This window comes from Cynoglossus semilaevis, chromosome 4, assembly GCF_000523025.1.
Source record: "Cynoglossus semilaevis isolate Cse_v1.0 chromosome 4, Cse_v1.0, whole genome shotgun sequence".
Classification (NCBI taxonomy): Eukaryota; Metazoa; Chordata; class Actinopteri; order Pleuronectiformes; family Cynoglossidae; genus Cynoglossus; species Cynoglossus semilaevis.
Window position 1 is genome coordinate 18,085,660 of NC_024310.1, and position 14,733 is coordinate 18,100,392.

At 39.0% G+C, this 14,733-nt stretch overlaps 1 protein-coding gene across 1 annotated transcript in view; it reads left to right on the plus strand.

Moving 5' to 3' along the window:
* The window catches only part of zgc:172282 (leucine-rich repeat and fibronectin type III domain-containing protein 1-like protein), a 63,764-nt gene extending 58,345 nt beyond the window's left edge, over positions 1 to 5,419 (plus strand). Inside the window, exons 9-10 of the transcript XR_003049578.1 lie at positions 3,512 to 5,176; positions 5,242 to 5,419. The gene's annotated coding sequence lies outside the window, so the exon portion shown is untranslated. The remainder of the gene's footprint in view (positions 1 to 3,511; positions 5,177 to 5,241) is intronic.
* Positions 5,420 to 14,733: the final 9,314 nt, after the last annotated feature.

Below are 14,733 nucleotides of genomic sequence, written 5' to 3' on the forward strand. Positions count from 1 at the left end.
TTCCTTGTGAAATTTGCATACACTAAGTAGCTGCAGCTGTGTTTTTCCAATATCGGTAAAGACTTTTTGATGCAAATGTGAGGCCGTGACTACACTCTGCAGTAGGATTACCGCGGTTAAAAATATTAATGCGGTTAAAAAGTGATGAATGTTCACACATTTGTGTTCACACACTGATTTGAGGTGTGGTCGTTCTGCCTCCACATGTGCCACTTATTAGTCAACAACTGTTTCTGTAACAAATACTAGTAAAAAATAAATAAAAAAAATCTCATGACACTGCAAAAGAAAGTACTCTTCAGGCAGAGAGAACAAATTCGTATAATACTTGATTCTCCTGTCAAAGAATTTAAGAATTGTCAGTGAGATAAGAGAGAGTTTCTTGTAGGGATTTACCACGTAAGACACTGATCCCATCCCTCCCCCCGACACTTCTTTTGCTGCGTCATCATTCCACTTACCTCACTCACATACATGTCATGACTAAATGTTAATAGTTCCATTTAAGGATGTCCAAACTGCCTGAGGAGAAGAAGAATTTGGAAATAAACACAGTCGGCTTCTTAGAAACTTGAAACTTTTATGGATGGTTTATCATTTAAAATATACTTCAAAAGAAAAAAAGGAAACATATATATTGTATATATATTATTCAAGCAAATTATGCAAACAGACCATATATTCCTATGAACAAAAAAATAATAATAACAATGGCATTACAAAGTCATTGAAATAAAAATAAGGAGGAGGCTAAAAGCCTTAGCCCTTTAGATTATATTTTCACAGCTCTCCACAGAAACAGCTGACACTGTTATATCTGAACAGGATGTGTTAGGGTGAAATGAAGAATGTTGAATTATGGAGATGTCTTTTAGGTGTGTAAAACACAATGTACTTTCCTGCTCCTAATGGTGTTGCAGTAACGGTGTGAAAATGTCAGGCTGAACCAGACCCTCGGTCTTTCACCCTGTCTTTCAATTCATCACATCTGATGTGGTTTTACAAACTTTTGGTTTGCTTTTGGTGTTTTTGTTTTTTGTCTGAACTATTGATTTTTCAAGATTTTTTAAGTAGGATTTATTTTTGCAGAACTGTCATCCTGCAGTTATAAATTGTGTACTTGTGCTCTGTGCGTAGGATTAATTTGCCTTTAAACTATGCATTAGCTGCTTTGACCTGCTTTAAATCACCACAGAGTGGTTTTCTTCCCTAAACAATATTTTTTTAATTTAGTCATCTATCTTGAAAATGCTTGCGCACGTATAGATCTTTGCCAAAGTTTTCATGCTCGCTGAAATACAATTGGACATGAAAGTTCAAGTACAATTAAAGCAGACGTCAGGTAAAACGTGTGCCTCACTGCAGTGCGTACACATTAATTAGGTTTGGTGACTACAGGCCTGGAACATCTCGCAGCGTATTTAGATAGACTGGCAAAGGTCCAACCACTTTAGGCAACATTAAATGGGATTTGTAGTGCAATAGTGCCAAATTCATATCGTGAGGTTTGTTAGTGAGTCACTTAAAAACCTCATACATTTAGTCTAAGTGTAAGGAATGATGCTCGACATGCTGCTCCAACATCGCTGTTCAGCAGTTTCTGCCTATTTGAAAGTGGGGATAAATTGGTGGGCAGTAATAGGGAAGTATGTACGTGTAATTAAGTGCTGAGTCATGAATCAGGTACTAAATGGGCTCCGCTTCCACAGTTGATGACTTGTCTCAGTGTAAAACAGGAAGCCTGCTCCGGGCTGAGGCGGTGCCATTGACAGACAGTGGCTCTGCTCTCATTACAGCAGGATATGCTAGGAGTGTCTGCCGGGTGGTTTGCTGATGGAGCTATAATGTTGTATGGTACAGTGTGGCAGCTGGTCGGAAATTGGATTATTCGTTGGTTTTTATTTCACCTCTTTAGTCACTTACACAAAGTCAATGGAGGAATCTTGAGAGGTGTTTCATGTATCTATGTGACCCTAATGCAATTTCTTTGTGGGTATTGCCTACAGAGACATGTCGATGGTAGTTTCTGGAAGGAGGTTGGGATTTTAAATTAGTCATGGTACATTAATCAGTAATAGATAAAAGTCCATATGATTTAAACTATCCATCTATCTATCTATCTATCCATCCATCTATCTACAGAAAAATAGCAATACATCTGTTATTTTTCTAATTGATGTAATATCTAGATTGCTAGAAAACCGTTACTGTGAGACATCTCTTCTTCATGTTTGTTTTTAAAGAAATTCCACTCTGTGCAGTGCCACCGCAAATACCTCAATGACAATTCCCAGTGGATAAACTGGTTTTCTCTTGGGGCTTCGTACTGCGTGACAGCCTATCATTCCAGGAGGCTCACATTCTGTTAATGAAGTCAGCAGTATATGAGTTGAACAAAGTCTGTTTCTTACAATTCCATTTGCCATAAAAAATGTAATGTCACTCGATAAAATCCTTGTTTGTTTTTGTTTGGGTTTTTTTTTTGCGGCTTTTTGTTTCCTAGGCAAGCACCTATTAGGAGGAGGATTTTGCTTGAAATCATACACTAGTTAATATCAAACAAATGATCTCTAACATTGCTGTGCTATAAGGAAAATGTTTACCTTTCTGTGTTCTACTCCAACTGCTTTCTGGTGTTATCACAAATTATAGTATCATCTGCATGCATATTTATACATCATGGATGGATGGATGTATGGATGGATGGATGGATGGATGGATAGATAGATAGATAGATACACAATATTAATTATAATATTATCTGCATACATATTTATACATCATGGATGGATAGATAGATAGATAGATAGATAGATAGATAGATAGATAGATAGATGGATAGATAGATAGATAGATAGATTCACACAGTCAAAGTCACAAGAGAAATCACATCTGTATTAATGGTCAAAACCTAAGTACCGTTTACTGATCTAACGCTCTCGCGATACCTTTATTAAATGACCAAACATTCACTTTATCCCTCTCTGACTATTCCTCTCTGGTTATTACATCATGTCTTCTCCATTCATCAGGCATCCTCTCACATTTCCGGACTGTGTTATTCCACTGTCCTCTCACCTAAACATCTTCATAACTCTCTGGGTTCGTTTGGATAAACTATCATTACCGTTTTATTGCTGAGTGCATATGATTTCAACGTTATAAGAGGGATCTGTAGAAATATGAGGTCAGAGAATAAATTATAGATGAGTGGGTTTTAATGACTTTAATCATATGAACACTTTGCTCTTGACTTTTCCAATAACGCTGCCTGGAATGATCACTCTTTGAGTGAGTGTTTAGTTTTTTAATAAGTTTAGTTTGGAGAAAGTGCTTTTCGATGAACCTAAGTGCCAGGTCTTTGTTTGGTCTCTGAACGTGACATATCTCCATTCAATATAGCAGAATTACTGTTCTTGCATATAAAACATCTCACTTTTTTTTTTTATGGATTTGTTTTACATTTTGAAATACGGAACGAATTCCCAATGTGTTTTTCTGTGTTTTTCAGACCAGTTATTGGGCCGAAAACATCTCGTCTGAAGTCAACTGAAAAGAACAGAACTGACAGGAAGATGACAATGGAAAAGTGAACTCCCAGAAAACCAAACCATAGCAGTGATCGCTGACATCGTACAACTTTGTTTTGAGAAAAGCACATGAAACATCCGCCCCCTTTTTTTTTAAAATCAACACCAAATAATTTTACCGTGTTCTACATTCAAAATCTCTATACTGTATTGTGAGGAACAAATGCTGTATGGTGACGAAAGGCTGCACTACTTGCATCGCTGAGATTATTGCTGTCTCTGTATGACATCTGCACATTTTTTTGTTATCACAAATGAGTTTGTTTTGCTGGTCAAAGTGTGTTCAAGATGGGGACATGTAATATATTTTTGCACAGTAACTTAAAGGGGACCTATTATGCTATCTTTTCCCTCGGGCACCTCATTTACTTTAGCTCATCAAAACTGCAGCTCAGAGTCATCTGCCCCGAGTAACGCTCGCTCTGCATAAACAGTTTTATTAGAATAGTACCACGGGCATTTAGCGTATCCCGCTATACAAATAACCACAGGTGCTGTTTATTTTTCCTTTTTTGTTGACTTCATAATAACATTTTATAAACAGAGTTAATGTTTGTATATCCTGACAGCAGCTTTTTTTTTTCTCCTTTAGTCAGCAAATAAGCATATTTCCTAGACAAACACTTATTAGGAGGAAAACTTGCCTTTTATAAAAATTGACTCCAAAACAAAAAAAGCTGAAGAAAGATACTTTGAATCATGGGGAGATATCAAGACGTTGTCAACTGAGTTTACACACGGAGGATCAGGCTTCTCATCTCCCACCTTGGTGTATTTCCTAGTTTTTAGATCCTTTATCACCCGTTAACATTGCAGCCCTGCAGACGAGTGCTTTTTTCTCCTAACGTCTAGATAAATAGGAGCAGGGAAGAATTCATGGAAATCTGGGAGTGGATGGTGTTCCTCTGTCATTACTGCTGTTATTAAATGGCAGATCCTTTAAGTCCTTCAAAGGAAAGATATGGTGTAATGGTAGTGTTGCATGAATCAAAGCAACTGCATCGATGACCTGAAGCACTAAAGTAACAGCTTCACAGTGTAATATTGTAAAGGTAGACTTTTTATTTTTCTCATACAGTATGGTATACGATTTGACTAACGCTGTTTTTAGTGTATGCTGACCTTAGCAATTGCACCAGTAAAAGCATCAAAGATAGCCACCGGGTTGTAACAGTATGTTTTTACATTTTGTTAAGCTGTTTTGTTTAGCATAACTAAAGCATTTGTCCAACTGTATAAGCCTAGCCAAGGAACAGGTGAGGATTGTTGACCAACTCCGATACTCACAATCGATATTGGTCACATTTTCAGGAAATTACATTGAAGAAAAAAATCAACTATAGTCCGACCGATCCAATACTAAGATCAACCTAACTTTACGTGACGTGTGGTGAACAGGGACACTATCGCCAAGGAAACAGCAGCTGGAAGAGATAGGCGGTCGATATTGGTATGGCCAGACACTCCAAGTTGTGGTATCGATATCGGACATGAAAGTCGATCGAGCCATCCCAAGTAATTATGCAGACCTCTAAAGACATTATTTAACAGTGAGAGAAAAAAAATCTTTGAAGGTAACGTGATAGGTCCCCTTCAGTGCTGTTACTACGAAAAAAAAAATGTTTAGAAATCTTTGAAGGTAACATGATAGGTCCCCTTCAGTGCTGTTACTAAAGAGTTGCATCTTCATGGAATCTTGGATTTGTTGGTTAACGGGTGTTACTACAGATGCGTAAGGTCTGCATGTGTTAACTGTTTCCCCCCATAACAGCTGAAATAGTAGATCAAATTGAAAAATACAACCAATTTTGTTTGGAAAAAGTTTCTATTTTTGTTGTTGTTGTAGTCTGCATGTGTTTTCCCCCATAACAGCTGAAATAGTAGATCGAATTGAAAAATACAACTAATTTTGTTTGTAAAAAGTTTCTATTTTTGTTGTTGTTGTTTTTAAGTAAGTAAGACAGAGAGCCTCAAACCTTTTGTTCTATCCTGAGCAACGAACTGCACACCTACAGCTAAAAAAAAAAAAAAAACACCACCTTGTTCTTGTCATGATGTTTCACTTCCTGTGTTCCTGTCATACGTTATTCTTTCTTTTAGGCTTTATCTTTTGTATTTGTACATAAAGCAATTTCAAATCTTATAGTTTTGTACATGTAATTTTTATGGTGTGTGAATATTTTCTAATAAAATAAATCCAAATACATTTTTGGCTCCTAACTGTCCTAAAATGTCTAAAAAGTTTCCCATTACTTCCTCTTGATTAGGTTTAAACCTGGTCACCTGCAAACATTTAACTTGACAGGTACTAACATGCAGCTATATATATATATATAATGTAATATTTTTTTCAAAACCGCTCACATGAATAATGTTGCGCGGTAGAAGCGAGGGTCATCTTTAAAGATGAACTCTAATTGGATTTCCTGTTTGGCCTCTAGTCTGCAGAGATCAAACTTTAAAGATCACTGGCAGCGGCAGGGAAGCTGTTCTGACCTCCATACTGTGTCAGACTCTCCACGACCTGCTGAGCACAAAGATAATGTTAACGATTCCTCGGCTGAGCTATTAGCAGCCAACGAACGACTTATTTCCCTCAGGAGTTGGGCTCTACCAGATAAAAAAAAAGAAGAAGAATGAATATTGATTGTTAACTCCTAATGTATTTGGAAAATTACTTGAGAGATGGGAGGGATGCCAGCCCATGTCTGTGATATTTGACTGTTCAATGCTGACTTTTGATGTGTATTCATGAAAGTTTGTCTCCAGTTGTTGATCACTGCCATGCATCAAAGCAGTGCTTACGACTGTTTTGTAAACCTATTTTTTCTTTCAATCTTCTTTCACACATTACCCCCGACTCTCATGCTTCAGTAGCCCATTTTGTCCTGGTCACAAATCCTTTACCTTTCCGTCAGTGTTGTTTGTTGATGTTAATAGTTGCTATCATGTCTCGGTTCACCACATTCATGACAGATTGTCCTTTCAAGAATACTCCTTCTCCCTTTATTATCTAGATAAAAATACAACAGCAGAGAATCTCATTCCTCACCGTGCCTTCTGGTTCATATATCCAATGGATTTCTCCTTCTGCCTTTTATTGTGCTCAGATTTAAAGCAACTTTTCCTGCCTCTTTCTTTTTTCTTTTTCTCCCTCACACTCCCTGTGCGGCTTACCCCTCTTATCACTGAGTGTATGTGACTGACTGTAGCCCAGTTTTAATGGCACCCTGCTGGTCACACACTCTGCAGGTGGTCTCTGCTAACCAGGGCTCTGAAATGTACAATATGGCAGTCAGTTACAATAGGTGATCTACATACTTGCACAGGTTTTTATACCATTTTTGAATTCTGGTTAAGAGGGGTTCCATTAACTCAGTAAAGTGGTCACGCATATTTGGCTCTCCTCATTTTTACATACTGATTTTTTTTTTGTCTCTCATATTATTCTGTCAAACCACATGTCTTTTACTCAGACCCAGCATTTTTCCTCGCTCATTTTCCCCTCTCCTTTCACATCCACTACCCATCACTCGATCCATTGGTTTTCCTGACTGTTTGTAATATCTAACAAGATCTCCGAGCTCTCCTCCTGATAGCGGTAGTGGAAATAGGTCAAATATATCAGCCAACCACTGACATTACAATACAGCGCCATCAAAGACGGATGGAATGAATGTTGAAAAGATAGAGGTGAGTGAATACACAGACCTCCCATAAGATATCAGCCGCTGTAGAAAATGAGGCACCTGGGGTCTCATTTGGAGACAGAGATTCACTATTAAAAATTCATTAGGGTTTAGCTCTTGGAGCACTACAGTAGCAAAGGCCTTAACAGAAACCAGTGCAGCAGACAAAAACATAATCAGCACACATCCTGATGAGTCATTATGACTGTGCATGAATTATTCAATACCCACCTTTACATGTTGTCAAAGTTTGTTTGGTAGCGGGCAACATCTCATTTAAATACATCCCATTATGATCACGGGTACATTTTAATACATACATGGCTTCAGTTCCTACAATACATTTGGCTTAGTTAGTAAAATGGATGATTTTGATCTTTCTCACGGCACTGAGTAGTGATGATACGATGATTCTGAACCAATTCTACTGCATTGTTGTAGATGTTACTATGATGAAGTGCAAAGGTGCAGCCGCCTCAAGGTGAGTTGCAAGGTTGCAGTCCATTAGTGAGGTCCTTATATGTTCTCCTATTAGAGCTACACTGACAGTAATAGTGATGGGAACACCCAGCCATTATGATGTTGTTATTACTGTAATTGTCATTGCTACTATGACGACTGTGTGGTGTGGATTATTTATCTATTCAATAAAAAGAAGGCGGTATCTGTCTCTGTTCATTGGTTGGCCATTATTAGTGTTATTATTTTGTACAAGGTGGTACGACATTCAAAAAAAAAAAAAAAAAAAACACGATAATGATAACGTCTGTTGGTACACGCACTGCCTGTGAAACTCTTTGACTAACCCTGAAAGTTCATTTGTTGCAGGGGCTGAAAACAAATCACCTTTTAATTGGGTTGTTATGTGAGAAACACCAAGAAGATTCGGTGAAGGTGTGTCACGATGAACATCTGCTCCCTCATAAAACCAGTGACTCAGCACAATGTAGTGTGGAGTCTGGCGAAGAGAGGTCAGAACTGAGGCTTGAAGGAACAAAGTCAGGTTATTTATACAGTCTATGACACGAGATACTGCATACTTTTGCAAACAAATAAAACAGACATTAAAGTTTTTGTTGTTGGATTTAAAAAACCACAATGATGATGACCTCTTACTAATGGGGTCAACAATATTTTTTTGTCAGTTTTTATGGCCAAAATGTTTTGTACAGACACTTCAGGGGCCAGATATTCTTTTTAACATTATTATTCAATGTTTATTTTCAACTCTAGTTGCGGGCCAGATTTGATGGTTCTTTGAGCCAAATTTGGACTGCGAGCTATTGGTTGAGGATCACTGTCTTATTATATGCAGTACAAAGACAATGTTGGGCAAACTTAGGCCAGATTTGATGGTTCTTTGGGCCAAATTTGGACTGCGAGCTACTGGTTGAGGATCACTGTCTTATTATATACAGTACAAAGACAATGTTGGGCAAACTTTAATTGTTGCAGCCCATTAGTATAAGGAGTAAACAAAGACCACGTGAATCCTGACAACAGTTGACACTCATACTAAGTCACAGGCAAGAAAACATATGTTTGTATTAAATAACGTCAATAAAATTATTAGTATAAGGAGAAGACCACGTGATTCCTGACAACAGTTGACACTCGTACTGAGTCACAGGCAAGAAAACACATGTTTGTATTAAATAACGTCAATAAAACAGTTGATAATACGTATCGTCCTCCCTTGTTGTAATAGCAGGAGCAGGAGTGTGTGCCTCTAGATTGAATATCCCATTCACACTCCTACAGCTGTAGAAGGAATTTCCCCCGAGGAAAACTGAATTACAGGTGGAAATTGTTATGGCCTATATCTCACACAGATAGCATGTCTCCTCTCTTGTTGTCAGAGCTTCTCAATTTTTTGTTCTTTGTTGCCACTGGCATGCAGAAGACGTCAGAGAGAGATCACCTACCCTGCCTTTAATGTTCCCATCAACCACTGATCTCTGTGACTTTAACAGTGATGCCGTTGTTGATTTGTGACGGTTTGACTATTAATTCCCATCAGAGCGCACATAACAATCTCTTGTGATGAAGTATAAAAGGCATAATATATATATGTATATACAGTATATATAATCTGTGCAGTATCTCATTAATGAGAAACTTCAGGGTCAGGACCTGAATACATGTTATTTTTAGTTGAAAAAAGAAGAAATATATATGTTAGGAGACATGTCAGAATAAAGAATACCATATCATGACATGCACTGGACACCACAGGAGGGTAAATCTGAAGCTGCAATGAAAACCAGCTCACCTACCAGAGGATCTGATGAATCTGCTTTCTGCAGAAGCTACAGATGGTCGGGTCAGAATTTGGCACCAACAAGACTAATCCATGGAGTCAGGCTGTCTTGAGTCTACAGGCTCAGCTGGTATAATGTGTGTGCACTGAATTTTTTTTGGCTTTGGTCCCTTTAATATCCAAGATGCAGAGGAAATACCAAGCAGGTGAATGGAGATTTTTTTTTTTTTTTTATCAATCGTCATTTGGTGGTGCTTTGTCCCAGAGTCAATGTCTCTGTCATTGGTGTGGAACCCCAGGGTTCACCTCCTGGCCAAGATCGAATCCCACATATGACTTACTCTTCTTAATACATTTCCAAGAATACATCCGCAGAGATACAGTGAATTATGCACATACTAAATGACCTCAAAAAGGAGGAACGTTTGGATGTAAGCACAACTAACTTCCCCCTCCAGACTTAAGTTTCTTCCCCATGCCGTATTCAGTGACAAGTTCTATCCCGTTTCTTTTGGGTATCGTTTCAGAAAGCTGACACGGGTCTTTCGTTCTATTTCTTTCGGGTATCGTTTCAGAAAGCTGACACGGGGAAATGTGGAAATAAATGAAAGTACAGGAAAGACTTCCAAGGCAACAATCCATAGGAACGTTAAAAAGGACTCCTGCCTGAATCTCATTTATAGTGTTTAACAAGCCCTCCTCATTCACCCTGTGGGCACATCACAGCTAACACGTCTGTGTTGCCGGCCCCTGCCTCCTTTATACGACCATTCAAGCAGAGAACAAGCTAATTGGATATGGATTTTCTTCTGTCTTCTTTTGTTTTGTTTTTTTCATAGTTTTGAGCTTTTTTGTGAATGAACTCCCATAGAAGAAAAAGAAAAAAAAAACAGAAGTAGTTACATTTAGAATGTCTTCCAGTTACCACGGGCCTCAAGGGGGACCGGAAAGGGAGGTTGACACTGGGCCTCTTGTCAACCTTAAAACTTTTTGAACTGTTTTACACACATTACAATTTGATAAATATAAATAAAGCTGTATGCCAGGTGTCACCAACTATATCCATCGAAGAGCCAAAATCTTCCAGAAAAGACACCTTGGAAGCAGACACAATAATAAAATCCCATTTTTGTCTATCTATCTTGTAATCAGTTGATGATCATTTTGAAATCCAGTCGGCCAGATTGGATGGTTCGGCGGGCCGTATATGACCCGTGGGCCTCCACTTGATTATCAGTGCTGTACGCTACCATTTCCATTTCTTATTTTGATCTCGCTTCATTTTCTATTGACACACTACAAATCTACTAAGCATATAGTGCCACCTATATAGTGTCGTCTTCTTTTTTTTTCAGTGCTAATCACAGCGTGATCAAATGACTAAATGAATTTTTTTCCCCTCCCTCTCTGACTACCTGTCTTCATTTAATCTGGATCGCTCTGGTAGTTTAATGACTCAATACCAAAATGTAATTTTGTTCTCACATAACAGAGTGTGAATATTGGTTGACCAATTAATTTTTTATACATGTGACGTTGAACTGTACAGTGATTATAGCTGAGGCAAATGAGGAAGTCCCCATTATACTGCTACTCTAATTTCCCATCCACCCACAACTGGTGAGATTTGTAATATCGCCCCCCGCCCCTTTATTTGTGAATGGCAACTTAATAGACCATAAAGAGACGAGCTATTTGCTCAACAAAGGCAGAGACGGTAATGAAAGCAATTGTTTGTGATTGGGAGAAGTTTTTAGGGCACCACATGGTGTTTCCATTTGGACTGCTGCAGACACTGATCGGATGTGTTTTAATGAGGACGGCTGGCAGCGAGGGGAAACAGAAACTCTCTGCTCTCCACTGGTTTTATCCAAGCAGAGTTGAACCTCACAAGGTCTTAGTGTAGTCTCAGATGATATTAACCAAGGCATGGGCATGGCATGTTCAGCTTTTTATTCCGGCCTGCCAAACTTTATAATTAAAAGTATATCATTTTTTAAAATTATAATTATACTTCTACCTTTTGCCCAACAGATTGCGTAGAAAATGATAAAAGCATTTTAGCTAGGGATTTTCGATATTAACTTTTTGCCGATATCCAATATGCCAATATTGTCCAAACACTTAATTTCCAATTCCGATATCAACCAATACCAGTATAGGCCTGGTAATATTTATTTATTTATCTGTACAAACCACTGTATAAGTATGAGAATAATTAATGACAATTCATTTAGCAAAACCGAGGCATTGTTATTGGGTTTTCGTTATCGGAGGAAAAAACTATAAAGATTCTTACAGATATTGCCAAATATGCAAGAATAATGAATGACAATTCATTTAGCAAAACTGAGGCATTGTTATTGGGTTTTTGTTATTCTTACAGATTCTTACAGATATTGCCAAATATGCTAATATTGGGCCAAAAATATCGGTCGGACGATATTATCGGACATCCCTAATTTTAGCATTTTAGCCTTTATGCATGACCTTTCATGTCATTTATCTTAGTTCACACGAACACTCCATCCATCTGCTCCTGACCCCGCCCCCCTCCACCCCCCATACAATTTTAGGACAATTATGGTCCACAAGTCAAATGGTTTGTTCCCCCACCAAGGGGGAGCCCCACAGAAAAAAAACCCAAAACATAATTAGCTTCAGAATACATGGTGATCTTCCTTCTGTGCATAGTTACACGCAATTGAAGCAAATGATGTCAAAGCATGTGTTAGTCACCATATTTTAACAGCATGAACCATGGGACCGCAGTGATTCGAATCTGGACGAGCCGCTAGACACCTTGTTCGATCAGTAGTGTGAGGCAGGACAGCTTGTCGTAAAATTCCACATGAAAGGTGTAGAGAAAACACGGTTTTTGCTGCTGTCGTGGTTTTTGATTAAAGGCTCATACATACTTCTGAAGAACTGAGTAAATGTTCTCTCTTCCAGGACTGCAGGATGAAAGTGATGTCATGTTATTTCTCGCCGCCCTGGTTTGGGCTTCATGTGGGCACAACCTTTTGTTTTAATTGGTCAGAATTTGAAGTGTTTGCGAAGGCATGATAGGTGGGAGAGCGTGAGAGTGGCGTTGTGGGTCTCCTTGTATTGCCGGGACCAAAGGAGGGGAGGAAAGAAAAGAAGACGATGTGTCAAATCTGTGTCCGTGTTTGGTACTAAGGGAATCTTAAACTGTTAAAGTGTTCTTCCCCTCTTCGTCCCCTCACCTAGAACAACAAAATCTTCTTCTCTCGTTTCTACGGCTATCAGTTTATCATTGTTTGGTTCCATAGTGTAGTGGTTGTCATGCCTGCTTTCAGGGGCGGTGGTGGCTTAGTGGTTAAGGAAGCGGACTTGGGTCAGGAAGGCTCAGCTTCAGGTTTGAGTCCACCAGCTTCCAAGTTCCCACTGAGGTCCTCTGAGCATGGCACCGTCCCCCCACTGTTCACTTTGGTGATGGGTTAAAAGCAGAGGTCACATTTGGTTGTGTTCAGTGGTGTGCTGTGTCACAATGACAAGTAGTTCACTTTCCTACTTACACATCTGCCTTACGCGCAGCTAGGTTCAAGCCCCAGAGGAACGACATACTTGGCGCCTCCAATGGGCAGCCTGTTCACTTTCCTACTTACACATCTGCCTTACGCGCAGCTAGGTTCAAGCCCCAGAGGAACGACATACTTGGCACCTCCAATGGGCAGCCTGTTTTTTCCCCAGTGTGAGATCAATAAAGTTCAATTTTCATTTTATTTACTAATATTTATTTTTTATTCTTCAGCCTTAAGAGGATATTTGTTTGTCTGATCACCTTCATTGGAGCAACTCAGCAATTCGTGAGTCTGAATAAATGTGTTCAAATTGAGTCGTACAGGAGGTCAGGAGGGTAGAACACCGATGAGTTGATATTTTGATTTCACCGCTGTGGGACCATTATTGTGCCTATCTGCTGTGCCTGAAAAAAGGTAATTCACCCTCAGCACTGTATAATTTAGGAATTCAAGACTGCAAACGTGTCGTTGTACCTCAATACAAAGAAGTGCCCCAGCAATGAAAAGTCACTCAGATTCAAATCAGGGACAACGTTCTATTTTACTAAAACATCCCACATTCGATATAACTGGGTGAATTATACACCTAGCTGACCTGACAAAGTAAATTATTAACATACATCTGACCACTCTGCTCTGTGCTTACATTAGAAACCAGCAATTCACAAAAACTACACCATATTTGTTCTTGAATTGTCTGGAACACTCACTTCAAAGCAAAATTTTTGAATGAGTTTACTTGTTATTTAAAGGTACCCATGTATACTTCTGTGGCCACACGATGACAAATTAAGGAAATGTTGTTTTAATGTGCGTGTGGAGCAGCTTTGTTGTGAAAGTCCGCTCTAGCCGCTGGCAAAGGCATGCAAATTTGGGTTAGTGTAATTAATAGCAGTCTCTGAAATAGACGTAGGTGTTGTTGGTGTTAAATCTCTCCAAGGTGGCTTTGTAGTACCGACCAGCCTTAAAATAGTTGAGTTCATCACTATCGCCTACGAAGATGAGGTGGGGTTTTTAGACTTCCTTTTAGCATTGACTAATTTTACTGAGGAGACGGGATCGAGAACAATTCCTCATAGATGGTCAGATTCTTGTTGCTTGATAAGGCCCCTTCGATCCCCCTGTGCTAAAGAATCTTGAGGTGAAGGTGCATGTTAATGTGTATCTTACTTATGTGGTGATGCCAACTAGCCTATTTGTACTGTTAATCTTTTTTCGAACCCAATAAGAACCCGATTCTTTGGAATAGTCGGTGCGGTTGCTTGATGAGGTCCCTTCAATCCCCCTGTGCTAAAGAATCTTGGGGTGAAGGTGCATGTTAATGCGTATCTTACTTATGTGATGATGCCAACTAGCCTATTTGTACTGCTAATCTTTTTTCGAACCCAATAAGAACCAATAAGAAAAGAAAATCAATTCATGAAATTGATTAAGGAATTCCCATCCTGAGAACCTCAGTGGAAACATGCCACGGTAGAGGGGTCATCAACTCACGATGTCCTCGACCTATGGCATTTCGTGTTGCCATCTTGTATAGCTATAATAACAAAGTCTGCTTCCGTCATTCCGACATACGGCGTTAAAACTCAGCTACTTGTTCCGGCAGGAACTAGTTGGCAAACGGGGCCAACAAATATTTCGTCATGCGG